Genomic DNA, 8,339 nt, shown 5'->3' on the forward strand with positions numbered 1-8,339 from the left:
TAGGGTGCCAACCCTTGGTTACGTTCCTTTCCAGTAATAGGGGGTGCCAAACCCTGGTTACGTTCCCTTTCTGTAATACAGGGTACCATCCTCTAATTCTATTTCCTTTGGTAACATAAGGTACTACCCCCCGTGGTTGCATATCCTCATATAGTTAGTTTATACTACTCTCGTTGTCTTCATTTCAACAAATTAGATACTTTATAGCTTTATCTAACTCACAAATTTTCCTAGTGCCAAACTAGGGCAAAAAAATTTTGTTCGTTTTGTTCATCTTTGATGGCTTTGCAGGCCCCGCCACATAGCACAAGTGATGATTAAAGCTTGCAGTTTCAACTTTCTAATCAAAAGAAAGAAGTCATTCGGTCACAAGATAGTTGGAGTTAGCTTGGATAATGTGTCAGCAGCCCAACTTCTCAAGTGTCATTTTCTCGAATTCTGATCCGGAAAATAAGCAATCGAGAATGAGCCTTAATCTTTTCTTCAAAGAGCATCAAGATCCAATCTAAGGTCAACACAGGCGAGAAGGTCAAGAATCAAGATTTGACTCCGCAAGACACGTAGATAGGAATTTTGTAACTCTTAGCTTGCAGGCATATGTAGTTCTCTCTCTTTTCTTTTGATGTAAGAAGCAAGTAACGGTAACAACAGCAGCAATAGCAGTAACAGTAGTCTTAACTCCACTCTTCGGTAGTCCCAGCTATCAAACTTTTCCAGAACTACACTGACACGATTCTTTTATAGCCAAGGATATGTAGGCAACCTCAGAAGTAAGGTTCGGTAATTCATTTCAAAAAATGCTTCCATTGGAGTGATATATGAGTTGTTTCGCCATGGCATTCACTTTTTTCGCACGAAAAGTCTTCATGTTCTCGAGCAAAGAGGGGCAGCTGTAAATGCCCATTTTTGTCACATTTTCTTCTTTTTATTTGGTGTTATTTGGATTTAATTAGTCTAGTTTGTTAAAGGGGTTTAAGAGATTGGATTAATGCCTATTTCAAATGAGTTATGAACAAATCAGGCCCAATTTATGAGCCCAATTCAGTCATACCCGGTCCATTAGGTGACTGGCCAAGAAAGAGCTCAAAACGTATAGTTTTGCCTTGAAACTACGTCGTTTCACTTAATGAATTCAAGACTTAATCTCAACCATTGATCACCTTTTGATCCAACGGCCCGTATCTATCCCCCACCCTAGGTATTTAAGGCCTAAAATCCTAAATAATTTGCCCCATTTCCCTTATTACTATCCCTCTTTCTTCTTCCCTCTCTCTCTCTCTCTCTCTCTCTCTCTCTCTCTCTCTCTCTCTCCCTCTCTCTGCGACCACCACTCCCCACTGTGCACCACCGCCGGAAATCGCCCACCGGCGGCGGACGACCTCCATTCGGCCTCATCCTTTCACCATCCCCTCGTCTCCTCCTCCTCTTTCCATATCTCCAACCTAAATCCCCGAAATCCTCACCAATCTCCTTAAATCTAAGAAAATCTGAAACCCTAGCTGCTGCCTACCACTTCTAAATCCCGTAAAATCACACCACCCGCCTCCTTTTCTCCATTCCATGCCCCAAAACCTTCAAACCCCCCAAAACTTCCCTTCACCGCCGACTTGACAAACCCACAGCCGCCTCACGTGCACGACCACCCCACTGCCGTCCATCACCACTGCCTCACCACCTACACCAACCTCTATGACTCGTTTTCTGTCATTTGCACGACCCCACAACTCTATTTTCTCCTTGACATAATTGGAATTAATTTCGGTATGCCGGAATTTCTTTTTCCGACAAATGCCATTAAGAAAACAGTGCTCAAGGAGTCGATTCACTGCAGTTCATGTCGTCTTTGAGATTTGAGGGCAGCCGTATGGATCGCTCGGTACAACACCTATCTCTTATTTCCTTTTTAATTTTTTCTGTATCATTGAAGTTAGTTTAGGCCTAGGTTTAGCTTAAAATATTTTCTGTTTGTTTCTTATTCATGATGATCTTTTAGTGTGTGTATCTTCTTTGAATGAAATAGTTTAGATATCTTAGCCAAAAACAGTAGCTCAATTGCTCAATGAACCTTATTTAGTTCGTGTTTGTGATTTAGTAGTCTGGTATGTTGTATGGTGTTCTGATTAGCTGCTCATAATGATCGTTTAGTTGATGAGTTTGTATTTGTTTAGTTTAAGTTAGTGACTCATTGATCTTGATTGATTGTTGGTTGCATAAATCAAATTGATTTAGCCTAGTTATTTTGAGCATTAGTTACAATGAAAGTTGCTTATATTTTGACAGCCCATAGTTGTTTAAGTTTGATTTGTGTTAAGCAAGTAGTTTGGTGCTGATGGTTTAAAGCTGAAATTTAGGTAGTTTTATCACAAAATAGGGTACTAGTAGCCTACTTTTTACTAGTAGGGTGGATGAAATAATATTTTTTCTCCTTGCTTCTCACATAGCAGATTTTCAGGCTGTCTTTTCACCTTTTGGATAGATTTTGAACAGTGTTTAGCACACAAAGTCAGTCCTTTTTTGACAGACTTTTGGTGAACCAAAATCTGTCCAAAAAGTGACTTTATTTGCCTATTTAAGGGGCTGCTCTTTGCTCACTTTAGAAGATCGATCACACATTTGTTGAACATCAACTTATACACTCTAAAGAGAACACAAAACTAGAGAGTTTTTTTAGGGAATTTCCTGAGAGCAAAACTTACTAAAATATAAAGTTTTGGAGTCGTTTTTGGTTTCTTTCTCCTTTGGAAGTTGCTGAGTTTCTGGGTTTGATTACTGCTTGGTTTTTCACTGTTTTTACTGCCGTTGCTGTTTCATTTGGCTGGAGTTTGGCTTGCTGGTTCCCTGCTCTGCTGTTTTTCTTCTATTTTCTGCCAACTAGGTATTTTTCCAACTCTATAGTTTAGTTCTTAGTTGCATAAAGTTAGGGCGACATTGTATTGATGTGTTATAACTGTTTTCTTTACATTTGTGTTGATCTTTTGCTCATAAATGGATGAATGAATGATCAACTTCATGAATATGTGCTCCGTTTCTCTTTTAAGTTTCAGTTTTCCTAAACTCAAAAGTTGTGCATTATTGTTTCAGTTACTAGAAGCTATGGTGACAAATTTATGGCATAGTTTAGTTGAGGAGCAAGTAAATGTAAGATACATTTGAAATCCTCCGATAGTCGAAAGCTTAGAGAAATGTTAAGAGTTTAAGTCGAAGATTTGTGTATGGTGGAGTTCAAGCTTAAGAGCAGTTGTATTGAAATTCTTTGGTCCAAGTTTCTTCTTTTTGTGACTATAAAATTGTACTAGTTTGTTCTAGTTTTCTTTTAGTGATTTTTCTTTAAGGTTGACATAACCTTTGTTCCCCTACATTTTCATATGTACTGGCAGAGTTTTGTGCAAATTAAGTTCCAATACATGTAGTGTTTAAGTAGATAAAGCATTTTTTTTATTTTTTTTATTTGTTCTTTAGTTCAAATATAAGAATGGATATTTAGAAGTTCCTCCTTCGTTTTAATGTCTTTAAAAGGTTGTTAAAAACATGTTTTAGCTTGAAAAGTTATGTATCATTGTTGAGTTAGTATTCATGTTAGAGTTAGTATAAGAATGGATATTTAGAAGTTCCTCCTTCGTTTTAATGTCTTTAAAAGGTTGTTAAAAACATGTTTTAGCTTGAAAAGTTGTGTATCATTGTTGAGTTAGTATTCATGTTAGAGTGAATTGGGTAGTAAAATTAAGTTTGTTTAGAACGAATGCTCTTCTATATATATTTTAAGGAATTCCGGGTCGGATAGTAAGTTATCAAGTTAAGCTTATACATGTGACTTCTAAATGTTTATATGATAAACTAAAAAATATCTTCTTTCTTGTCTTAATTTGTCTTTGTAAATACAAATATTTAAGTTTAGAAAGATAAGGTATTAGATTGTTAAGCAGTATGGGTTTTGGGGTTTGGTTCAAGAAATCACTTTCGGGTTAAATAATTTCTAGCAGCCCAGCACCAATAAAATCCAATAACTGGTCCATTTTTTTTAACAACATAGCTGCCTCATTCTTTATTAAACCAATGGCTGGCCCAATGGCCAAAGTGGCCCAAAACGGGCCAGTAGTTCAAATCCCCAAATAGCTGGCACATTCCCTTTTAAATTGGCCAATACTAATAAAAGTCGACCCATTTTTGGTAAGAAGATTGCCCACTCTTTAAAATAACAAGTTGGTCCAACTTTTATATTTTTATTTAATTGAATATCCTCAATAAAAGTCAGATTTTTATTTTATTAAATAACTTTATAACTCAATATCTTTTATAATTAATTTAAACGCTAGGCAATTAGTAGGCGCGCTTTGACTTCACGGAACCGCTTGCGTAGCGTGATGTTTAACATTCAATAAATTAGTAAAATAACCTCATACCATACCTATTAGTTTTAGTTAATCCTTTCCTAAAATTGCGGATTCGCTTGCGTAGCGCGATAATTGATTTTAATAATTTTCAAAAAAAAAAATTAATTTTCTCAAATGTAGTAATTTCTCAAAAGTATTACAAATAATTGATTGTCATAATTTCGGATTCGCTTGCGAAGCGCAATTATACTAAGTTAATTAATTTTGTTATTCGATCACGCATTCGTTTGTGTAGCGTGGTTATGACAACGTAATATTATCTAAATTATTTTGTTTAATAATTCTAATAATCAAGAGATAAAAGCGGATAGGTAAAACATGAAAGTTATATAAATCACAGTTTGTCCAAAATTAATTCAAGCCAAATTTTAAGTCAATAAAGCGACCGTGCTAGAATCTCTCAAACATAAACTTTCCCATCAGCGACAGTACTAGAATCTCTCAAACATAAACTTTCCCATCAGCGACAGTACTAGAATCTCCATACCTAATTTCAATCTCTACCACATAAATGACTGATACGTCACACTTATACAATAATCTCGGGGGAGATACTCCCACGACCTTCCACACTAGGTAGCAAAATCTGCACATCCATGGCTACCAACCATACTATTACTGTAATGCAAATCAAGAATTCATAAATCAATACACAATGCCTCTTCCACAGAACATTATTCTCAGGTGACACAAAAATAACTCCAACATACTCTAAACATCTAAAATCTCTCCCCAACTATTCCGAGCTTGTGACATTCCTATCAAAACTGGATCGCAACCTTGATCCTCAAATTTCAATTCCATATCGCTCACCGCACTTATCATGCTGCTATGAGAGAGTACAAGAATTTCATCATAACTCCTGAACCACCAGTAGAATAAATATTTCATCGGCTAGAACCTTTCACTTAACTCATTTTAGAATAAGAATCACAACATACAACCAACTTCCTGTAGCCGCAAAAGAAATAGAACTCAACTCTTGTTCTAAACTGCCGTAATTCATCTGGGACCCATAGAACTCAAGCTCATACATACAACCACGAAACACTTGTATTGCCTTACCATACCGAAGGAACCGATCATTTCCTTAACCATGCTGATCTAAACCACTACTAGGCTAACTCAGCTTCTTCCTATTTCTTCTTGACTTGCCTTCAGAATCAATACCTCTAATCAATCACATAACGGATCCCTATCAACACTCATCTCGAGTGACCCAATTCTTGAGACCACGTCATTTCAATACCCATAAGACATTTCATACCTTCCTCATGCAGTCTATAGTAACCCCAACTGATACACCTACGCTGAGTAGATATTCTGCGAATCCAAAGCAATTTCTCATATTTTGCTAATACTGCACCGCAGACCCGTTGATAACATATAAATGCTCCAAGTACCCTTCACACTCTACTGCAAAACCCAATCCTCAACCGCATAACGAACTCGAAAATCCTTAAGCACCACACCTAAAATCTCAAATCCACTACAACCATTATTGAGAGCCGCCCACTATAGTCCAATCCCGATTATTTAACCAAACCACTAGTGCCTCATTAGCACATGAGCACTCCAATGAAGCATCCCCATGAATACTTTCCCGTGTGCATCACATCCATCAAATCCCCTACTCAAATTACTCCTGATGGTTTCTTCCCTTAGTAATAATCAATCCACCACCGTACCGATAACCCGAAACTGGAAAGGCACATCACCACGTGACCCAATAATAGACTGTAGGCTCCCCCACTTAGCTTTAAGCTACAATCACATAAATCCAGAACCCAGAATGACTCCTTCTCCTCAGTTACCATGATCTCACACCGTTGCTCAGCCAAATTTCTCATAAGTTCTTGTTGCACTGATCATAAAATATCTTGAATTATCATCCACAATCGCACACTCAACCTCCTGACAGTCGTACCATCTTCTTCAAGCGATCCAAGCTCACATCGCAGTACATGCATCGTTGATACCCAATTTTGCCCTCATATTTTATAATGTACTCCATATACTTTTAAAATATCATTTTTTTATCATTACCTAATTTACAAGGGTCATATAAGTATTTTCTATAACTTTCCATAATTTTCAAAGCTTTAAAACTAATTTTATTGAATTTTTTAAATATTTATTAATTACTCCTTCAAATTATTTTGTGATGACTTAATCATCTGAATTTATTGTTTACATCTGCATATATGTATTATAATATTTTACTTTATTTTATATAATTACATCTGCATTTTTAAAACTATTTATTTATTCGTCATAATAATAGCCTATACTTTACAATTAATTGCATTTTTCAGGGTCAAAATAATTTTTTTATTTTTTATAACCTTCATATATTATTCTAAAATGTTAAGTTGCATAAATAATAATTTTTTTAAAATATTTTATTAAATTATTTTCCCTTAATATTTGTATTTAAAAATTCAGTCCAATTCCTAAGTTGATTTGCGAACCAAATAGGCAGCCCAGATACCTTAAAACCCTTGGCCCAATTCCCCCTGGCCTAGACCAAACGACCCTTTATCAAACTCGGTTGGAACCCATTTAAGCGGCCCGCCCCATTTTTTCCTCCGAGACAGCCGCCCTTGAATCCTCTCATTCTCTCCCCTTTCTCTAAGAAAACCCTAGCCGCCTTCACTCAAACTCCAGTCTCAATCCGATATCACTTGAAAATCTTCCATGTTTACTTTCCTTTATCGCACACACATAGATTCTTACCATCTCCTAAACATTATAATGCGTTTGGTACTGAGTTATTTATGGAAGCGATCATCAACAGACATTCGCTCGACTCCGATTTTATATTATTGTCATGTTCTTGACTTGATACATTCACCACCAGGTTATATGGGTTCAATTCAATGAAATCTTTGACTATTGTTGTTCTCCATCTTGAACTAGGATTTGCCCGATTTTTCTCCTAAATTGATTGTAAATTGATTTGCATGTTCTTTTTCCATATTTGTGTTTAATTGACTGTGTTTTCTTATTTGTGTGTTTAATTTTGCTACTATAAATCCCCCTCCCCTAACTCTCTAAGAGACCTTAATCATTCTATTCTTGCTCTCACTCATCCTATACTATTCTGAAACTTAAGCTCTTGGCCGGCTGAAAGCCAAGGCCACCGGAATGTGATCATTCGACCTCTCTCAGTGCGAGCATTGCCCGGGGTTCATCCAAAGCCCTTGGGAACTCTGACACACTGATATTTTGAGTTCTACTGTTCGTTTTGCTACTGGTATTTGAGATATTTCTGAATTGTTCTTTTGTCTAATTGCTTGATAATCAGTAGCTGGTATGTACCTTTGGCTCTCACAATTTAATTCTCTTGTGCTTGTGTTAATGCTCAGTATATCCATGTCACTTAATCTTTGATGAACTAATATGCTATTATGTTGTCTCTATTTGTGGTCTTCTTTGGTTTGAAGTTATCCTGTAGCCTTGTGTTTTCTAGCATTAGAACCTGCCTAAAGCCTTGTTTCGATGTGTGCCCATGACTTCTGACTGTCTTAAGCCGGCTTAGCCTGGGGCATTTGTGCATGCTTATATTTGCTGCTTGTCATGTGTTCATCTCTCTGCTTGTTTCAGATTCTTGTGATAGATTAATTCATGCCCAAAATTTATTCTAATGTATTACTTCTTATTAAATCATCCATATACAACTTGTTAACTTTTTTATGTTTGATCCATGATCATGTAATTTCTAAATGCCAGTATGGACTAAACTTCTAAACAAGCATGACACATTTTCTTGCTATTTAATGTGTGATTTTTGACTTGTTTAATTCTGTGTTCTTCAAATATTGCCTAAGACTCCAATATATAGCCTTTTTTAATATATATGGTTAACTGGTATAAGTCCTAATACCTACCTATCATGTTAATCTAGAATTGACATATTTTACCTAATATGAGTTCTGGTAATGTTTC

The sequence above is a fragment of the Nicotiana tomentosiformis genome, chromosome 2, assembly GCF_000390325.3.
Source record: "Nicotiana tomentosiformis chromosome 2, ASM39032v3, whole genome shotgun sequence".
Classification (NCBI taxonomy): Eukaryota; Viridiplantae; Streptophyta; class Magnoliopsida; order Solanales; family Solanaceae; genus Nicotiana; species Nicotiana tomentosiformis.